This window comes from Anomalospiza imberbis, chromosome 4 (genome assembly GCF_031753505.1).
Source record: "Anomalospiza imberbis isolate Cuckoo-Finch-1a 21T00152 chromosome 4, ASM3175350v1, whole genome shotgun sequence".
Lineage (NCBI taxonomy): Eukaryota > Metazoa > Chordata > Aves > Passeriformes > Viduidae > Anomalospiza > Anomalospiza imberbis.
In genome coordinates, this window is record NC_089684.1 from 22,088,045 (window position 1) to 22,110,188 (window position 22,144).

The following is a 22,144-nucleotide window of genomic DNA, read 5'->3' on the forward strand; positions in this document are numbered from 1 at the left end:
CGAATAATGAATGCTCCTAGCAACCGTGTACAGAAACAGCAAAACTTGTAACAAATTTTTGTAAAAAATAATAATAAAAATAATTCATTTTGCCCCAGTGAAGTTGTTCTGCATGTAGATTATCTGCAAAGAGAAAATTGTTAGATAAATTATTTGCATTGAGTAATTTGATCGGCTCTCCTTGGAAGCCTAATGAATAGGTTATTTTCTGCAACAGCTGCTGTTCAAACTCTCAAGCTTGAGCCCACGTGGTCTGGCTGTTCAAAGGGAATTACTGTGCTGGATTTTTAAAAGTAACTTTTAAAAAAGCAAAACTAGGTACAATCCATTTGTTGACAGGGAGAAAGATGGACAGGAGAAGATTTAAGCGGGTGGTAAAATTATTGTGAAGGCCTGAAAATTATTAGCAGAAAGGATAATTGTGTGAAGCTGCAAATAACCCGCCTGTCACTGGGACTGTGAGAGACCAAACCTTCATGGCTGTAATTCAGACACATCATCTGCATTTCACGTATGCTGCTGTGGAGAGGAAATGCCTCCCAGATGGGCTGTGAGGCTGGATGACCCCAGGAACTCTGCTGCTGGGTGGGCTACGGCCATGGAGGCACCTTGGTCTGGGGCTACTCCTCTCTGGTTGCCTACTTCATTTATACAAGGCCAAACACAACAGGCAGACATGTGCCAGTGGAGGAGTCTAGGAAAAGTAAAAGATCTTGAAATGGCTTTTGGGGGTGTTTGGAAAGGGTTAAATGCATTCTGCACTCTTGCAGCAATCTGCCAGGCATGACATTTATTCCACGGTCTGAATTTGTCCAGAGGGAGCCAGATTTACTTCTGCATTTGTTAGTGCATACTTGTCTGCAGTAGGCAAAGGCTGACCTGAACCTCTTATATGGGTGATATTTGCTTGCGTTTTCCTCTGACTAGGTCTAAGCAGGCTCCAGTGGGATCTGCCAACCATAAAACCTGAATTCTTCCATCAGCGGAGTGAAATAAAGGCAGAGCTCTGTCTGTCTCCCTTGCTCCTTTGCCCTGTCCTTCTGTTGCCTGGGTCTGCCCTGCCCCATTCCTTTGGGGCACTTTGCTGAGATCATCTTGCAGTTCAGCACTCAGCTTCCACACACTGCACCTTTTTACAGTCGAAAACTTAGACTGGAGTTTATTTCATTGTTCTCTGAATAATCTATTCAGAAACTCAGTGTTTTGCTCTTTTCCCCCCTCTTCTTGCCAATGTAATCAAAAGGAGACTTGTTAGGCATTATGTTAACAATGTTAAGTATGGAGTACATGTTGAGGTGAAGTGAATGGTGCCTCAGGTAGTATTTGGCTGTGAGTTGTCTTTGCCTTGTGTTCTGAAGTATATTTAAGCAAGCTGCTGCAATTGAAAACACTGAGGGTGGATGCATGCAGGCATGCATAGTTAAGGGAAAGAATTCTACACTGAAAAACCAGAGAAAGCAGCCAAGGACACATTTTATAATGAAGTATTTGCTGGCTAGCCCTCTGAGAGATGCTCAGTGCTGTGAGGACCAGCCTGGGGAGGATGCTTCAGCACTGAGTCCAAGGCGGATGCTGCCCCTTTGCCAGGTCATCTCAATTTCCGCAGGTGGTTGAAGGAGCTGGCGGGGTTAGGAGTGCAGGAGGGGAGACTGTTGGAACAATGAAGTCCTCCCTCGTGTCCCAGGCTGTAATCCTAGACTGTGGTGTCACCTTCCTTTTGGGACAGAGGCCAGGTCCCTGGCACTGTGCAAACCGAGGTAAACACGCCGGCTTTGTGCCTGCTGCCACTGAGTGCCGGCTCTGACCTCTCGTGGCTCAGTGTGCTTAGATAATAACTGCTATTCTGTGGGACATGACACATCCATCCCTCTTCTCACCTGCCTTGTGGGGACAAGCCCCCAAACAGCTGCCAAATGGAGCTTACATGTATTTTGCTTTTGTGGCTTCTTGTATTGTTTGGGCTGAGCTGTGGAGAAAGCCGTGTGTTTCCCAACTAACTGGCTGAAAGTGAAACCCTGTAATTTTGGGGGCAGAATCTACTTTGTTTCTCATGAAGGTAATTTGGCATTTTGTAGGAGTGTACAGAATAGTTCATGTTTCATCTGAATTAATGAAGCGTGCCCATTGATTTCACGTATATTTCTACTGAAAGCTTTCTTAATTATGAAAAACCCTAAATCTTTCATTTTTTCTAAAAAGAAATGAATGCTAAGGGTTTTCTATGATGAATTTTGAGAACCTTAATCTCAAGAAAAATGCAGTTTTTGATGTCACTTACAATTGTCTTCCTGCCAGTATCAGTGAGTGCATTTTGGTTGAGCACATCCTGCCATCAGCAGCTGAGGCTCTCCAAAGTCAGCGAGGAGCACAAGTCCTGCCCTACCTTTCCACTACATTATTCCAGAAATAATATTTTTGGAAAAACAAACTCCCATCCCATTTTTTTTTTGTTTTTTGTGCTTCTTCTGTTAAGTTGCTGCAGAAAGATAGCAAGGAAAGGCTTTGTGACCAGCAAACGAAGTCTCGGTACCACCCCACCAGTCTGTGTAGGTTAACCATGAGCCACAGCACAGAAAATACTGCAGCAGTGGCTTGGCTTTTTAATGAGGCTAATACAAGCTCAGAAACAATCCTTAAAGATGCTCCATGCTCAGATGGCTCTGCTGTGACACACTGCCAATTCAGGGATAGGTAAACCTTAAGGCTGAAGGCACAGGTGCTTAAAATTTGAAGCAGGGCAGCATTGTGTCACTTGAGAGCAGATGTTGCCACAGGTAGAGTGGTCCTTGTCACCACCACCAATTGATGTATCCAGCCATGAAAAGGTGAGCTTCTGGGCAGCAAGTTAGGACAGGCAGCTGTAATCTATGTCAGGTGGCATCCTTGGTTCCTGTTTGGAACCAAACAGGAGGCATGAGGTGCCCTCACAGATGGTGTATTTAAATAGGTACTCACAAACAGGCTTCAACATGGATTTTGGAGCTACTGTCCCTATTTGCTATCCACTAATACCTGCCCTCCAACTGACTGCAAGTGTAACGTGCTGAATTTGAGATTCACATGACTGAGCCACCAGTTGTGGGTTGAAACAATATTCAGATCCAGAGGTCATTTATCCAAAATGAACACCTGGATATTAAAGCATCATGTCTATGTTATATTTATCATCACTGTTGGCACGCGTGTGACACATCATAATAGCAAAAGCAGGTTGTAACAGCAGGTGGCACCTGGCATACTCTGTCACATCAGTCACATTTTTGTTTTTTCTGTGCATTTGGATTGATAGATGTATTTTCTAAGTAACTGGCATACTCTTTTTCAGAGAGGAAACAATTTTTGTAATACCTTTTCTAACCTGGTCTCTCTACAGTTCCCCTTTTTATCTGGGATGATTAAGATTCATGTTTCCTTCTTCCAAAAGTGCTTTCTAAGGTCCCTATTTACACATGATACAAGATTAATGGGCTAATAATTAAGGCAGTGGTGTGATGCTATTTCAGGTCTGTTGCCTATTTATTTGAAGCAGCTGTCTACAAATGTGGGATGCATGGTACAGAGGTTGCCATGGTTAAAAACCACGTTTACTGATTGCTCAGTAAATAGTTACACAACTTTCTGTGCAAATGCCAGACAGTGCACCAGAATTTCCTTGAGCAGTCTCACTTAGGCACAAGCCTTCTCCCCAGTTCCTGTAACTGTACTGATCTTGTTTGCTTGCACACACCTTTACAGAGTGAGGCGAGAAGAGAAGGAAATGTGCCCCCAAGAAAGGACTGAGTTTGTGTTTAGCCCAGAGAGATGAGGACTGAGAGAAGGTGTGAAGCCAATCTCTGCAGAGATGAAAGGCCACTGCAAGGTAGCTGGGAATAATCTCCTCGTCTCTGGTGGCTAGGAGAGGAGCACCGGTCTTCAATCGCTGCCAGGAAGAATGGAGTTAGGCGTCAAGGAGAGACTTTGTAATGGTAATGATGGTGAGGCTGCAGCCTTCTGAGGCTGTCAAATCTCCATTGCTGAAGATCTTGAAGAGTAGATTAGATCTAGCTTTGGCAGGAATGATATACTGTAACTAATCCAGCCTTAAATCAAGGAAATGGGCTGGATGAACTCTTGAAGTACTTTGTAGCCCGTAAATCTCTTTATGCCATTAATACTTGGAAGCAGAGTCTGATTAAACTGTGGTATACACCAAATGCTGGAGCAGCTGCTATTTCTTCCACTTCTAACATGGTGAGAGGACCTAGCAGGCCTCTGTGGGAAACAGGTTGCTCTGAAGGAGGGTGGTACTAATGTGCCTGTGCTACGCAAATCTCAACTTGGCTCTTCAGAGATGGCCATAAAGTCAGCAAGGAATGGCTTGGCTTTCCTGAAGTTGTTTCTAAGTGTCCACTGGAAAACCCCTCTCCTGTCATCTACAGCAAGTCTACACTTCTCTGCAGAGCACTGGGTACCTGGCCAGTGCCAGCAGCATATTCATATCCTCGTCGTCCCCAGGGGAATGCAGGTGCCCTACATCCTGCTTTTTGTTCCCCTGTCCTGCAGATCTCATCAAGGAGCAGGGAGAGCCTGGTCCTTAGCATGGCCATTCTTTGTTCTCCGTGAACCCACTGAATAATTTATTAAAAAATGTAAAAGTGTTAACGAGAAAAAAGGTGTCTTTTTTTCCACTTTCTTCCAAATGACATACGCTTCCATTTTCAGAGGTGTCTTATTTGCGTTTGGTTCTCCAGATGTAAAACAGACCCATGGGGTCAGGAAGTACAGGTTTTCTATTTTTCACATCACTGCACACACAGAAGGACAAAATTTGGTATCACTCACATTATGAGGGAGAAGAGCCTTCCTATTCATGCTGTTTTCAAGAATATAGACTTTTCTTGCAGAAATACTAAGAAATCCTTCTCATTTTTTGCTGGAAAGAGCTGCTGCAAGCTGGGGTAAAGCCACAGACTGTGAATGGACACACTTCCCCATAACACATTCTTCCCTTTAAAACGGGAAAGCTGTGAAAAGCAAAAGTAACCAGTCAAGATTCCACACTGTAAAATGAATTAGCAGATAGCTGACTTCTTGAAATGGAAAGGGCTTGCTTTTCACAGGGCCTAGATTTACTTATCTGCCATGCAAGTACTTGCATAATAATAGCCAATCTGCATATGATAAATGAATAAAATGCATCTAAGTGTTGAGGGTGCAAAGAAAAACACTAAGCACTAGATATTTGGCTCTCTTTTATTTATCTCAATTGAAAACACCAGTGGAGGATCTGTGAGGAAATTAGTAACACTTACTGGAAGAGAAGTTTTTGCATGTGTGATGGCTTCCCAGATCCTTCCTGTGGCAGCCACATTCTAGCCATACGTCTCCTGAAATGAGAGCCTGTCCTGTTCCCAGTGCTTTGCAGAGCTGGCTTTATATGCAGCCATCTTCCTTTCAAAATAACAATCCAAAGCTTACAGAGCTGCAAATAAAACAGCAACCTGTGTAACCCAGCACAGAAATTTTTCCTGAGTCCACAGATGATTAAAATTATATTATTTAAGCTCCTTCCTGTCAGCAGTTACTGTAATGCTCAGTAGCTGTGGTGTAAAATAGTTTGGGTAGATGTGTGGGCCATGGCACCGATGAGCTCATTTGTGTGGCATGGGGAGAAGGGCAGCAGGGCAGCCAGGCGAGGCTGGGGGAAAATCCATGCCCATTCCTATCTCTGTGTTTCCCAGCTTCCCACAGCAAAGATTTTGATATTGCAGTCAGTGCTGGGCTAATAGATCTGACATCTCAGCTGGCTATTTTTGCAGTTGCACTGATTATGGCAGTGACTAGAGGCTTGTGGTTGGTTATATCCCTTGTTTTTACTAAGTCTCTGTTGGGTTTTGGAATCTTTTTTTAAGTCCATGCTGCAAAGTGTGGCTGAGCTGCTCTCTGCATCGCAGCCACATAGCTTGGATAGATCCATCTCTAACACTGCAGCCACTGCAGAGAAAGCTGAGCAGGAAAACACTGGGTCTTTGTTTCTGTCGTGGTGAGAGCCTCACCACCGGCTGGCTGCCCATTTCTAATCAAGCAGTAGACATGACAACATGACATTTTTTGCCTTACTTAGCTCCAGCTCTCATTCCACTCAGAAAACACCTCAAAATGTGGATTATTCATACACTGATCTTGAAAGATGCAGCAATAATTATGTAAACTTCATTATCAGCTGTACATGGTATTGACTTTGTAGCAAAACAAAAGCAGAAAGGAGGTAGATTTGTGGGATTCTTTCCCCTCATGTCACTAGCCAATATCACAGGCTGGCCTGACAGTCCTAACTGAGGATGGTGTTTTGTTTTGAGAGGCTATGAAATTCTGCCTCTGAAGATCATAGACTAGAAAGAAGAGCAGATAGAGGCAAGTGAAGAACAGAAAAGAAAATCTTAGCAATGAACTCTTGTAAATATGGTACCTGAAAAAGTTGTGCTCTCCCAGTCAGGGAACTGACAAACCATGTGAGCTATGGGCCCAAGGAAAAACAGTTCAATATTTAGTATCAAATACTTGAAGTAGTAAATTAATAGCTTACCAGCAACTCAGTCTGGAATATGTTTGCATTGCTTTTTAGATAATTTTGAACTGTGGATGTATTAATGGAAGTCGTGATCTGTTTTAGGGCACTTTACAAGCAGGCAAAAAGACTAAATTCAACAGATTGATTCTTTGTTGCAAATAGTCCAACCAGGACTAGTTCTTCAAGATAAGGTTTTGAGCATTTCTCATTTCTGACTCAATAAATGTGCTAGTGCACTATCACATTGTTTATCACCAGAAAGTTTGGCTTCATAAATATTGAATCACAAAACTGAGATTGCATAAAATTTTATGCATGTGCAAAAAAGAAGCATGCATCACCTGGACCCCCTCCTTTACTGCACTTTCAGGGTGCCACACTCTTCCCTGGGAAGGGAACAAGAGTAGATGAGCTCATCATAATTGAAACTATATTCCACTTGAACTTCTTGCCAATGACGTAAATACTGACATTCACTGTGTGTCCCCTGCTTTAATACTATGACAAAATAATTTTTTCAAATTTTGATTACTTTGAGAAGACTTGGGGGTGGGGGGGGATGGAATTTTGCCCTACATGCACACTGAACCCTGCTGTACCACTGCTGGCACCCAAGTGGTAATAGATTAACCAAACACCCATTCTGGGCTCACTGTCTCACAAGTCTGTAAGGACAGATGGCTTTTGCAGAAGGGGTTCCATGTGTGGTGTCACTCACCTAGTCTGTGGTGACTTGCACCACACTGAATCCATTGGTTTTTTCTGCTCAGCAGGCAGTTTTGCCTTGAAGCTTTAAGGAATAAGATCATTTACTGGAGGGCAGTTGAGTAGTATTTACTTGAGGTAAAAGCCTGGTTTGGGGAAATGTAGCTGGTTTGGTCAAAAGCGTGAAGAATTGTCCTTCCCTGCAGTGGAGAGAAATGAGCATTTAAAGCCTGAAAGGGACAAAAGGTGCAGCCACTGAAGCCATGTATTTGTGCATCTAGAACAGTCACAAAGTCATAGATTCAGTTCCCAAGTTCAGGAATCAAAACATGGATGCTATGTCCATGACACATCCTTTTTTATCGTATAATGTCAAAATTTCAGCCCCCTTCAGACAATTTCAGCTTGATGGCAACATACTGTCTGACTTCTGGTGAACTGGATTTTAATCAAGGAACATTATGTTTAGATAGAACACTGACAATAATTGTCTTGGCTGGGTTAGTAGTTACATATAAATGCATTCTCTCATGCTCCTGTAATATTTGCATGTCTCTGTTTGCACTGCTGGCTGCGTTCAAAGAGACTGTAGGGCTGCAGTATTGTGGGGAGGAATAGACCAGCCAGTTCTTACTCAAAGGTCACGCTTAAGTCATGAAGGACTATGACCTTCTCTAACTTTATCCCAGTTGCTGTTCCCTTTTGGAAGTCTGTGCCCAGAACCATACCTGCTGATGTTCTGTGGGCCTGCTCTCAGCCCCAGCATCAGCTTTGGAAACAGCTCACCTCCCTACAGAATTGTCATTTGGTGTTGGTTTGGGTTTTTTCCCCCTAGGCTCTCCAAAGTGTCATTAAGACAAATGGCAAACATTTCTCCTTTTCTTACATCTGTCAAAACTTCAAAATCTTCTTTCATGACATTTCACATAGCATTTTTTTTACACACCACTCAAAGGACATGGAATCCTAATGAATCTTGCTTCCATCATTTTCATCTGCCATGTTCTGCTGTCCCAGTATAATAAATTAACAAAAGCAGAGTGGGGGTGGGGGGGTGGTATGTAACAAGTGATATAAACAGTTGTGGAGTGGAAGAAGAGGCAAAGAGAATTAGGCTGGTACCACATAGGGTTTGAAGATGCTTTTTGAAGGAAATAACTATACATTCCTACCCTGAGCAGAGTGTTTCCTCAACCCACCACCGAGGAGGCTGAGTTGCTCAAATAGTAGAGAAACTGTGTAAGACTGAGGAGAAGCTCTGCATTTCCAGTGTTAGGAATTGAAAGGGGACTTTGGTTTTGGTCATTAATTTAAAAAGTAATTTGTTGTTTCTGCAGTTACAGACTTGGCTTGCAAATGTTAACTGATGCGCTTGCTTTCACTATTTGTAAATGTGTTAATGGGAGATTGAGGGCACTGCATTTTCACGCTAAACACAAAACGAAAAATATACCAACATTAGCTTAAGTGCCTCCTTTATGGAGGGAAAAAAAAAGTAGACAGTATTTTTTTTTTTTTTTTAATTCAAGGCTATGAAGTCAGTAGTGCTGGCAGCTCAAGTTCTTCCTTGTTAACCACTACAATGCAACAAATAGTAGTCACCTCCTCCCCCATCTTCTGGACTGGGGAAGGGCATCTTCAGATGGACTGGCTGACCTAAAATAGCTTGGATAACAGCAATGAAGTTAACAAGATTCTGAGCAAATCTCTATCAGTTTGCTAAAAGCCACCCATGAGCAAAAGACTGACTTTCAATATGAGGCTCTCCTAGCAGCATTCTAAAGCACTCAGGAATTATATGGGATTTCTGTTGCCAGGAATTTTATCGTGGTTACAGGATACCAGCAGCTATAGTTGTTGTATGATGGTTGTGTTTCTGTCTTCAGGATACAAACTAGTCCATTTAGATACAGACTGCATTGTTAATTTTGCAGAAGACATGAACGCAGGGTTGGTACTACCCAAATTAACAGAAATAAACTGATAGTGTTTGTATCCAGGATAGAACACACAATCACTGAAATGCCCAGGGAATGGCATTTAGGCGCTGGTCAGTTGTGTAGTGTTTCTGCTTTAGACCAGAAGTACTATCAGAAAATATCAGAGCTACCACTACTGTCCATGCTACCAAACCAGCCAATAAAGAAGACTACATCTTTTTAGGTCCTTGTAAACTTTTTTCAGTTTTAACCTGCTGCGTCAGGACCTTTACACATACACACACACTTCTATACACTCATTTGTTATAGTTCTAATGCACCATGTCCACCTGAGCAGTGCAATGTGCTGGGTGGCAACAAGGCACTTCCCCTTTGTGCTCCTTCACAGTAGGGCAGGAGGCTATCACCTCCAGTGACTTCCAGCCTTGTGGGACTGCTGCTGCCTCACAGTCCCTGCCTGAACCACCAGAGCTATTGTACATGGCCTCACAGGTCTGCTTTATATGAGATCTGCAGCCTTCTTCCTGCTTGAGATTTGATACATAGACCAAATTGCCTTTCACTGCCTACCCTGAAGTCAAAGTTCAGCTTTCTCCTGCAGCATCAGCCAGCGGGAAGCCTGGATAATAGTTTGACCTGGTAGGCGTCAGCACAGAGAAATGTGCTTTTGCCTCAGTACAGAGCCTTATACAGGTTTTCTAATATATTTTCAGAAAGTTTCCAGATGAAGCAGAGATGGCAAAAACTGATGAAAATTTGATTTCCCTTGTAGCAGGGGAACAGGAAGAGGAAGATGGGTTAATGTGCTTCAGAGAAGAAGATCGTCCAGGAGGAATGCTGATGGGTAGTCACCTGCCCTACTTTTACCTTTCATGTTGGATGCTATCTTTTACTAGATTGCCAAAATCTTCATTCATGAAAATAGGAGCCTCAGAGCACTCAGATTTCAGCAAATCAGTGTCTATTTGGGGAGCCTAAATCTGAACTAAGAAGAATAATTTTGTGCTTTTCATACCACTGGCAAAATGTAAATTTCATTGGTGCAACGTTCACTCATTATCGCTGAATCAAAGAGCAGTCTCAGTTCCTGCTGGCATCCTATTTAGCAGAAAAATAAAAGTCTCTTCTGTTGCAGACATACATTGCTGTGTGAATGGATGATGCTGTCTCAATCTTCATGTCTCATGTTCGTGTTGATTAGCTGCCCTATTTTAGGACTGTTTGCATTATGCAATAGGCTAGTAAAATCATTAGTGTGCAAATAAAAGTAGGTCTTTACCTTAAGAATTAAAGATGTAAAACACGTGATTAAAATGCCAGAGGTTTATAGGAAAGGGGAAAGCTGCATGAACTAGGTGAGACATGGAGTTTGAGGTAGATGAGCTGCACTGGCAATAAATGACAGGCTGAAGCACACAAATGAAAATAATCAGAACTCCTGTGTAAAGTGACGCTGATATATTCTGAAAGTCACATTGCACTGCACAGTGCTACACTCGCTCCAAAAAGGCTCTTTAGTTACAGTTGCTCAAGCCTTAAAATCACAAATCTCAAGTGTAGAGGTGGGCACTGTTTAAGCTACATAAATCTTGTTACTGAAGATGCAAATGGGGAGTTCAGCTCCTAGATAATTAGCAAGACTCACCTCTGATATTTAATTATCTATGCATCTATGTAAGGCTAAGAGTTTATTAAACCATTATCATTTTAAAATACTACTTTCTGTTTTTTCTTGCCTTTCCAATGCTTGTAATATCAAATTGCTTTTGGTAGATTTTTTGCTTATGAGCCAGTTACCTGTTCTTCCCATGTTGCTGTCAAGGGTGGCAACCTGTTCTAGAAATCTCCTCCTAATTATCAGCCCTTCCCAAGGATCTGCAAATGAGGGCAACACCTGCTAAATGAGTTCAGCAGTCCCAGTGGAGCGGGAGCGCTGCACATGGTGTCGAGGAGGCAGGAATGAGGGCACTTTGGAGGTTTTGCCACAGGGGTTGGGATGGCGGCATATCAGCTGTCTGTTGTAATTTGGCTGGCAAAAATGACTTTGGCAGGTTCGTCCTCTCCTTCCTGTTGCCTGTCAGAAAGGGGACCCATCCCCTCAGGCATCACTAGAGAAATCCCTTACTTGGATATGGATAAACAGGGGAAATGTTCAAGCCAAAACTCAGTTCCTGAATTAAATGAGGGAACTCTGCCTATGGTAGTTCGAGTGTCCTGGAGAGTGCAACCTAGGCCTTTGTTGGCTTTGTAAACTGCTGGTCTAGCCTCTTAAGCTAAAAATAAATCTTTCCTTGAGAGCCTTTCTCCCACACCTTTCTTTTCAGGAGCTGGCACTGAATAAAGTAAGAAAGAAAACAAACCAAAATGGGGCAGAGTTTCAAGCGGAAAAACTGAAAAGCCCTCTTGAGCTGTGGCCACACACAGTCACACGCTCTCAGCTGTCCTGGGATCCTGTCCCTGCCAAGTCTGCTGCGTGCTTTGCTGTGGATGTTTTCTTTATTTTAGACAATACTGATGCATTCATTAGTAGACCCCTGAAGAATGATTTTTAGATCTGATATCACTTCAGTCGCCAGTTTTCTTTCACACCCTCCTACGCTTTTTCTATGCCAGGCATTCCCAAAGGAAATGGGTTAGTTGGTGTAGGGCTGCAGAGACTTTGCTGTGCTGCCAAAAGTGCTTTGGTACTTTGCAGACAGAATCGCCAGGATCATCTGTCTAGGCTGCTCTCCTGGGCTGTCTCCTTGGTCGTTCTGCAATTCCCTGTTTTTCGACCATTCTTCAAAAGGCAACTCACCTCTGTACAGTTGAGTTCTAAAAATTCATTCCCATTTTGAGGAATGGCCAATCACTGTCGTCTTCAGCAAAACTCACCATCTGCTTAGGAAAGTTCAAGGGATGAGTATGTTGATTTAGAAGCATTGTGGCTTTACAAAACATGTTTTGCAGTTATGAAGAAATTAATATCTGTCACAAGTGATGATTTGGCCAACAAAAGGGTCCAATTTCCTTAAATAAACTATGAGCAACAATAATCTGTGACTGGCTCAATTCTGTGGTTTCCCTCAATATTTATTGAGGGAAAAGCATGAATTAAAAATAAAAATAATTTAGTGCTAAATGAAACTAAACTAAACTGTTTTCTTGGCAGATTGATGTGAACAGATTAAAATGTAATGGCAAAAATTGAAGTGGCAAGTTAGTATTAGGAATTAGCAATTTTTTCTAAACACAAATAAAATATTGAAAAGTATGTGAAATGTGAGGAAAGAAATGCTTCTTTAGTATTATGGTACCCTACCACTTTAGAAACATTTCTACCATACCCTACCATTCCTTAGAAACAGAGGATGGGGTTGTCAAAGGCCTTCAGACTTACATTCCCAAGAACAGCTTAATGTGTATGCTATAATTTACTATTAATGAGCAAAAATGTGGTATTTCAAATGTATTATGTTACAGAGAGGTAGATGTTTTGAACAGTGTGTGGTAGCTGTTCAAAAGTGGATGGGTCTCCCCCCTGCACAAGGTAGAGTAACTGAACTGCTTGCTCCTGTATTCCTTTAGTGACATCCACTTCTGTGTGGCTTCTGACTTTTAGATGAGACAGTTCTTTCGTGGAGAGGGAAAAAAACTGAAACTCTTCTTTGAATGTCTGCTTTGGTAAAGCATTTGCTTTACTTGTCACCAGTGACAGGTGTTAAAAACTCAGGGGAATTATTTCGAATGATCAGCATCCCAGGATTTGTCCACATTTCTGGCTCTGTGACCAATGCATGGTATTTTTTTAAAATTATTTTTATTTATTTTATTTAGCTAAAAACCTTCTCTGTACCCACACTTGGAGTACTGTGCAGCAGTAACACAAGAAATGGCTTCTCTCCTGGATAACCAACAATTCCTTTTAGTTGAGAAACCTGCAGCCATGCATAAGCTTATGTTCTCTCCGTCTCACTTCCTCTTTTTAAAATTTAAATATCTTTCTTCTCTTATAGTGCCAAAAGAAAAATTCAGTCAGAGCTGAGTCTCCACACAAAATACAAGAGGTTTGCTGGAGTCTCCTGCTGTGCAGGGAAGAAGCATCAGCTGATTGATCCGCCACGTCATTTTACCTTCTCCCAAGATTTCACAGCCTTAAATATCTTTTGTCTGTAAAGATCCTAAAGCAGGGGTAAATATAATTGAGGTTTTACACTGGAAGAGAGAAAAAAAGTAAGCTTTAAGAGAAAGCTGTGTGCGTGTGAAAAAACCATTAGCTGTATTCATAGGTGTCATTTTTGGATTTGAGAACATACTAGCAATTTTGGAGGCTTGGGGGTGAGAGGCTTCACATGTCTTCCCCCTTCTTTCCAATGAGTCTCAATTTACCACGTTTATGTCCTTTTTATTTGGAAAATGCTTGCTGCTGTGTATGTTGCACATGCCACGCTGCATCCTTGCAGCCACGGTTCTTTGTGCTCTGCGTTTGCAGATGGATGGCTTTTTCCATCATACATCATGGCTGTGACAGCAGACTGATGATCTACAACTCCAAGCGCTGTAGCTCTGATGATGTGGCTGTGGCTGTAGTAATAATGTGGGCCCACTCCTGGGACAGCAATGCTGCACGGGTTTTTTTTAAAGGTGAGGCAAAAGGCTTAAATCTCTTCTTGTTTCCTATCTGTCTCCCTCCCCAAAGCTGTTTCAAGTCCCAGATCAATGGGAAAAAAAAAATTAATCCGTCTTCCACAGAAATATCATCACTGGTATGAGAGATCTCACTGATTTAGATGCAGGAGAGGATATCACAAAAGCAAGCTTTGTAAATACAGATTTGGGCAGAAATGCAAAGGAAAGCCTGATTTCGGATCTCTTACCATGGCAGGTAAATATTGTCATATTGGAAGCAGAACAAACTGTTCTTTTGTGTAGCTGCAGTTTGATCGACCCTTGCAGTTTTTCCATAGGCTCATATCTCTAGTACTCATTAAAACTCCAGCTCCTGGAAGCCAGTGAGTTCCACATCTTCCCTAAGTAAATAAACATTACTTTCTTCGAAAGGAAAAGTAAATCCTTCAAATTGTGACATCAGTTACTCATGGAGGTTCAGAAATAAAAAGGTCATAGAAGAAAAGCACATTTTATTATTACAATATTTCCTAGGTTTTAAACAATTCTGCTAATTTAGGTTTGAGTCATGATGCTTGATCACATGGGGGCAGCAATAAAACTGAATTTAAATCCTCACCTGGCACTGCCTCTCTGTCTCATTGTAGGCTGGCACCTGGTGGTGCCAAACTGGAAGCCAAACTCCTTTCTCTCCATCTCCCAAGTGCATTAACCTGTTTTTAGCAGGCTGGATGGCCCCAGCTCTAGGACTGCCCGTGTGCATTCAGACCCCTGTCTCCACTGCTCTACCTGCCAGCCAGGCTACATGTGCCTGTCGAAAACTCCACCTTCATCCAAAGTTCAGAGGAGTGAAAGAAGACATATATTGACTTCAGCAAGGTTCAATTCAAGCCCAAGCTTCATCCATCACACAAAAGTTGAGAGGACGGCCTGTGCACACAGATAGAAACAGTGCAATGTGCTTTTTTGTTTTGTTATTATTATTATTATTTATTATTTCTGCTTTATAAAGCATAGATTTCAGCTAATGCTGGAAAAAAAGTGAATTTTAAAAAGAGAATTCATAATTGATCTCTGAATCAGTAAAGTAATTTAATCTTTTCCCTGGGATATGAAACAAAAACTGCACTGGTAGATATATTTGCTAGTGTTAATCAAGTGACAACTGTTTGCAGAGGACCTTATGCACATGTGGCACTGAAAAGGAAAAAATCATCACATGTGATCTGACCCCCAGCTCTGGCTGAAGGAGAGAGGAACTCCGGGCATGTCCTGTACACAAGCTCCTTCCTTTGGGAAGTTTCTGTCCTATTACCATAGCAGGAGTACAGAAAAGATAAAAGATGGAGTTTATTTGCCAATGAAGCAAATTGCATCTTGTGATAACTTACTTCAATAAACAAGGAGAGTTCACTGAACACCATTGCATTGGTTGCCTATGGTCAAGATGAAACCTGCTGTGTTGAGTGTCTGCTCCAGAGGAGTCAGATTTCTTCTGATCTATCTGATTTACAGCCCCAAGGCTACCTCCCTGTTGCCCACAGCTGGTGCAGGTTAAGCCTTGTCCAAAATGTCCATGCACAACCTCAGAGTAATTTGGGATGCATAGAACCCATATTATTTCCATGTGTCATCTGAGCACTGGACAGAAAGACCATAAACTTCCAGAGTCTGGCAACGGTCCCCAAGTGCGTGGCACAGCCAGGCATGAGGGGGACCAGCTGCAAGGTTGTCACTTTCCATCCCTGGTGAGAAAATGCAGTTGGGAACCAAGGACAGAGTGCTTGGCAATACCCATCAACACTGACCTTGCTGCAGCAAAAACTCTGCCTTGTCACTGAGATACTCATGCCTGAATAGTTTCTAGCCCTCCCATGTAGTCTGTTCTTTCTGGGGTGCCTTGCTGTACCCATGAACCTTTCAGGAGAGAGGAGATCCCCAGTGGGTTACCCATGGTCTCTAGCCTGACTACCAGAGGATTTCTTGGGTGCTTTCCCCACTGCCTGTGGGGGCCTGCTCACTCCTGGCATCTCTGCAGTGGTGGCCACTGTCCGTGCTTCTTTGTCAGATTGCTCCATTTCCTGTTTTATCGTGGTGAGTTTTCCTTAATCTTTGCCTACTGGACTTAAAATCCATTCCTTACCATTCTGTCCTCTCTGACTAATGAGAATTGGTCCCAGTCTTCTTTATAATGCCTTTTAACATGATTCTGGACAGTTATGTGTCCCCTCAGCCCTCTCTTCTGCATCCTGGACATGCCTTTCTCTCACAGGTCTTATTTTCCAAATCCTTTATCACCTCTGTTACTTTCCTGTGAACTCTTTTGGATTATTCTTTAAAAATAAAATGCTCCCTGCAGCAAAGGCAGTGCTCTATTGCTGTGAGCCATTGCCTCCGTTGCTGAAGGAGAGCAGCACAAGTGGCATTACCATCTCGCCTGGTTTTCCCACAGCTCTGCTATTAACCATTTTATTGCTGGGGCAGTTTGTCCAGCTGGCAGCTTGTCCCACATGCAGGTTCCTGTAGCGTTTGGCTGGCTGGGTGTTCAGCGAGGAGTCATTTATGAGTTCCTGCAAGGCAGATACTGCTTTGCAGGCAGAGGCCAGTCCCTGCCTTCAGGCTTTGGAGAGAACTAGGGAAAGTATTGCAATCCAGGAAAAGCACTGCCCCAAAGAGGCTCAAGACAGCAGGTGGCTCCAGGAGCTAGTGGCCCTGCCCCTGCAGGGGGGACGCTGGCCACATTGGATGCTAACCAGAGCAAACCTGGCAGCTGTGCCAATGCCTCCCTGGCATGTCTCCAGAGTGGCAGGGCTGCAAGGCATGACAAAACTTTCTGCCTGTGGCTGCTGGCAGGGAAGTTGGCTCCAAAAAGGCAGCGCCTGCAAGGAGAGTTCCCATGCTTCACAAAGCACTGCCACCCAGTCGCGGCCGTGGTGCCCAGCAAAGCCCATCTCAGCCCCCTGTATGTTGTGTCTGTCAAAGAGCAGTGCTGCTGGCACCTCTCTCAGGGGCTTACTGGTGACCTCTGGATACCACAGCAAAACAACACTCTTCCCAGAATTTTCTATTGCCATGCTACAGTGGTGCCTTTCATTATTCCCTGTGCAGAACATTGACTTTGTTGACTCTCAGCATATTTCTTCAATTTATCTCCTAAACACTATCATTATACTTTAATCCTGTCCTCCTTGATATTTGCATATCCTCCTTGGTTTGAAGGATACCTAAATGGAGGCTTGCTCTTAAAAACACAGACAGATTTGCAAGTCTGACTATGCCAAGAGCTGCTAATGAAAATACCAACGAGCATGGGGGAATAAACTTGCCACCTGTGGAGTCTTATTTGGCATCCTCATTCAGCCTAATAAAGAATCATTCATGTTTAATTGCTACATTTGATTGTTTAATTACAGTTATTTTACATGCCATCTTGTAGTTTTGTCTTGGCTTTAGACACTATCTGCCACCTTACACTTTTTAAATAGCGAATTATACTATAATAGAAAATTGTTTTGGTCAAATAATTAGAACTAGGCCTTTAAATTTAATCAGGATGTTTAAAAAATACGTTCATAAAATTCTTTCTGGTTGATGTTGCAGTATAGATTCAAATTCAGGGGTTTTTTTTAATGTGCAACAGGAATTGTATTAATAACTCTCTCAAATGCTCTTGCATGGCCACAATATGAGCAGTCTCATCTTCTCACTGAAGTTTTATCAAATTATGTTTACTTTGTTTAAATGCCAATTTATTTTAACCACTGCAAGATGTTTCTGTACGGGCTTAACTTGGCATAAAATTAGTTTATTGCAGGTTCACTTAGCTGGACAAAGTTCTGACTTCAAATCAATACAAATCTGTCTGAAACTTCAATAAGATGTTCTGCTTGCAAACCTGGCACCTGTATAACTAAATGAATGGAAAGAAAACCAGGAAAGCTCTTCTGCTTCTTCAGCTGTGCCTTTTTGATGCTCTCATCCTGTAATTAAACAGAGAGGAGGTACCTCCCAGTGCAGAACCCCAGGGCAGACCCTTGCCTTGGTGGCTGGTGGGTTTCTCTCTGCAAGACATCCCCCCTGAACTTTGTTGCCAGTGTTGATGACTTTTTTGGGTTAATGATGGACTTGTCCTGGGCAAACCTTCTTCATGCACTTCCCAAAGGCAGTAAGGCTCCAAACCACCTACCCCTGCCTTTCTCTTACCTTTTAATAGGATGAGCTCCATTTTAACTAATGTGCTTAAGGACTTCTTTCAGGAGCAAACACCTCCAGTTTATTTCTTTTGTTTCTGCAAACTGTACTGTGTTCCCCACAGGGCAGACATGACCAAATGGTGAGTAGCCCCCAGCTCCCCTCTTTGCTATCCAAGCAGGGTGAGGTGTGACTACCGTGCCCTGAGCTCCTCAGGTTTTCTTTCTGATCTTGTGCCTTGGCACGTGTAGGCTCCCTTCTCTCAGACCACCATCCATCTCGCTGGTACATGCACAGTTGTCCTTTTTGGTCTTTTTATGCTAAACTGCCTGGCATTTAGTCAGTCACCCCTCCCAGTGGTCTCTGAAAAATTTCTGTAGAAGCGGCTGAAGAGATGCCCAGGCCATTTGAAGGTCTATGCTTTCTATTACCTTTGCCTTGAACCTTATGCTCTTTCCAAATCTTCACCCCAGCAGCTGACATCCTCACACTTTCCAGACTCTCTTCCCTTGGGCAGCAGCATTCCTCTGTGTGCCACGATATCTTGTGTGCCACAGAATGTAACCACACAGTGCTCCTGCCCTCCCACTTTCAAAAATAAAAGACCAGGTGACTGCAAGTACCACACATTGTGTCTTGTTCACCAGACAGCAATTTCCTCAATGCTTAAGCTCCCCTCTTGCACAAGTAAAGACAAGTGGCTTTCTGTATGCCCAAGCAGCAGCAATGGCAAAGGCTGCACTGATCCCTCTTGGACTGAGCTACAATGAAACATGGCAGCTTGGGGAAAGCTGCCCATCACAGTACTCTGCCTTTTGATCTTCTGATGCTCATGTCTCTTAATTTAAGGCACCGGTGTGATTTTTTTTTTTACCTTGGCCATTTCTATGTGACCAATATAGTCCCAAGAGAAGGGAACTCTCCCTTTTACCCTGTTTTTGTTCCTGTTCTTTTGTTGCCTAAATCTGTCTTTGTGCTGGTTGCCCAGGTGCTATGCCCATCAAGAAGGGAGGCAGCTTTCTCAGACTGGCCTTTGAATGTATTGTTTAATAGGAGAAAACTTTAGAATGACAGCATTGGTGCCCAGAACTTAGTGAAAAAAATGGAAAAGTCAACTATGAAAACACATAAAGAATGAATAAATTCAAGGCACTGCACTGTCTGAGGGTTCTCCAGAAGAAAGAAAGAAAATAAATAAAAAGGAAGGTAAGGGAGCCAAAGAGCTGCAGGATGGTTTAATGATAGTTGTTTACCTCCTTGGAGGCCCTAAGGGATTTCCCTTTGGACACATCTTGAGCTTGTTCCCAAGAAATTCTTCCCCTACTTTTTTTTACCACTGTCTTACCTTTCCCCTTCTCACCTCATACAGTTAAGAAATGATAAGCCACCTGAGTGCCTTTTTTCAGGATAATTTCAGCTACTTCTTTCTCAGTTAAGATTTTTGAAAAGATCAGGCTCATGTACTTAAATCAGTTTGAAGTGCTTTGCAAGGATGTGGCACAGGAATACTAAATCATTATTCAACATTTGACCAGACATGAAAATAATCCACATTTATAACTAGTTTCTTAAAATGGCCAGTGTAATTGCTGAAATACAGAATAAAGAAAGTAGGAAACAACTACTATTTCCACAGACAAGAAGCATCTTTACTGAGACAAAGCTACACTGAAACAGCAATTTTCAGTTTTTTTCAGCAAGCTTTCTACATCCTTTCTTGCCTTTGCACACACAGAAAGCCAATTTTCCATGTCCCTACTACAGGCAAAATGGGGCAAGATTTTAAAGATACAGCTCCACTCCATTTGACTGCAGCAGACTAAAAGAAAAATGAAGTTCAGCACTTAACTGATCCCTCTGCAATATTTCAGAGTAAATTAAAAATCAAAATGTCAAGAGGTTCAATATGTCAGTGGGCCTTTTGACAGAGCAGCCACTTTGAAGCCTAAATGGGAAATGTGCTCTTTTTGAAAACTAAAACCAAATGTGTGAAGCTGCTACTCTGTTTCAAAATGTGGGGCCTCCATCTTTGTATTTCTTTTGCACTAAAATTAGCAAAATATTCTGGCTTCTGTTTTACTTATTCTCAGAGCAGAAAGACTCCATTTCAAAGAACTGCTGTTTATTAGGATGGCCATTCTTCATTATCTCCATTAAGGTAAAATCTGGGAATCTCACAGTCTGCCTTCTTTCACTTTCACTATATTTACTGCCCACGATGTGTTTATCTTTGCCTGGCCATCAGCAAATCATTTTTTGTTTTGCCATCTCGGTTTGTATTTGTAGAACAGGAAAGATAATAAATGATAATACTTACCTTCTTCACAAAGATGTGGTGAAGATTAATTAGCCTTTGTTCATACAAAGATTGGCAATAGTGATCTGCAGGTTTGCAAAACCTGAAGTGATTGCTATCACTGCTGTGCTTGACAAAGAAGTACAGTCAAGGACAGAAGCTAGTGCAACTGCAATCATTTACAGGACAGATGATATATGTGGCCTTGAAGAAAACTCTCCAAAAATATCTGCATCTGTACCTAAAACTGGAAGGAAATGCATATGAGGACATGCAGAAGTTGGGTTTGCAGCACGACGCTTCCAGGATAGCAATGTGGCAGCCCTATCCCTTTGCATCGCAACAGGAGCAGCATTACCATCTAGTTGTAAGGTCTCCTTAGAGCCTGCAAGTGCAGTTAGCTGACACAAGCAAGGGCGTCTGGGTGTCATGAAGACATTTGCCATCCCGCAGAGCTCCCAGTCCCATCACTGAGGCCAAAGATATGGGGCTCAGCCCAGCATTAGGCTGGTGCTCTGCCCTGAGGCAGAATTTGGTGAAGCTCAGAACTTGTTCAGAACAATGCTGGGAGCAAAAAGCTGAATTTGAAGATGCTTCCTCCTGCCCAACAGTCTGCTCCTCACCTGGCCACATGCCCTCTGCTCTCAGCCAGGCAGTGTGGGCTGGCATGGACCTCACACTGGAACCCACCTCAAGCAAGGTGCTCCTTCGTCGCTTTGACCATGGCACTCCATACTGGGTATCCGTTACCCAGCAGCAGGAACCCACTGCCCCTCACTGCAAACACTTCAGTCTGCTGGAAAAGGCATGTGGGCAAGCAATCCAAATTGCACATTCAGTAACCTCCTGGAGTGCATTAAGCTCCTCCCTCCTGAACTTTGCATTGGAGGCAGTGATGGACTCAACTTCTCCCACTCACGAACATCTTTCCTGCCGGTCTCTGCGTACACGTGCTGTGCTCTGGTAAACTGACACCTTTGTTGCTCAGCCTGCTGCATTAGTGAGATCTGGGCAGGCTGTCCAGTCAGCAGGTTAGGATTTTCATAGTGATGTATCTGCTGTGGAAAGCATTTTTCCCCACAGCTGCCCAATTGGTTCTCTAGGTGCTGTGGAGCACGGCTGGCTTTCAGTCTGAGCTTGCTGCAGAAGGGGCTGTCTCTCTACGAAGTGGCTGAAGGCCTTGTCCCCCTGTTCCCTACAGCTTTCCATAGGCTCCAGCTGTCACTTTTTGCTTTCCTCAGCTGTTCCTTGCCACCCTGATAGCTGTCTCTGCCCTTCTGGGCCACTGCAGTACCTGTGGCAAGGAGACGTGTCCAAAATGCAATGAGATGATGCAAAAAATCTGGAATTCCCCCTAGTCAAAGCGTGGGCTGTGGCTGCTGATGACAGTGACCAGCAGCTAGTGATGGCCAGGTTTAGGCACTTCAGGTTTCTGACAATCCCAGCAGATGGTATTTCTGTGGCTGAAGCTTCATTCTTCCTGCAGCCAAAGTGGCATAAGCCATCAGTTGGAGATAGCTGTGGAAGATGCTGGGCCTTGCATAACTGGTCACTGCTTTTGTCAAGTCATCTGGTGACACCTAGGGAAGTTTTGGAGGGTAATTTTTCTGATTTGCCTGAGATCAAAGCATTCTGTTGAGGAGAGGTGAATTTAGCAGAACATGTGTGAGATCTGGGATAATGATACCACAGTTACCAGTGCTGACCAACAGGTCCCCAGAGCAGATGGCTGGCCCATCCTTGAATGACTGGGTATTACAGAGCCCCTCAAATCCCAAGACTTTGCTCTGTGCTTCTTTACTTACAGCCCTTACTGCATAGCTATGTCAGCAGTGCACTTGTTCCTCTGTCAGC

The 22,144-nt window shown here is 43.1% G+C and overlaps 1 long non-coding RNA gene across 7 annotated transcripts in view; it reads right to left on the minus strand.

Annotated features, from left to right (window-relative positions):
- Positions 1–1,216: 1,216 nt before the first annotated feature.
- The window catches only part of LOC137472406 (uncharacterized), a 34,041-nt gene continuing 13,113 nt past the window's right edge, over positions 1,217–22,144 (minus strand). For 5 of the 7 annotated variants that reach the window (XR_010998163.1, XR_010998159.1, XR_010998156.1 and 2 more), the window contains 3 exons: positions 20,312–20,537; positions 5,292–5,461; positions 1,217–5,003 (listed from right to left, as the gene is read on the minus strand). This is a non-coding gene — a long non-coding RNA (uncharacterized lncRNA). Of the gene's footprint in view, positions 5,004–5,291; positions 5,462–14,422; positions 14,631–20,311; positions 20,538–22,144 lie in introns of all 7 variants that reach the window. The other 2 variants (XR_010998157.1, XR_010998161.1) reach the window with 2 other exon arrangements.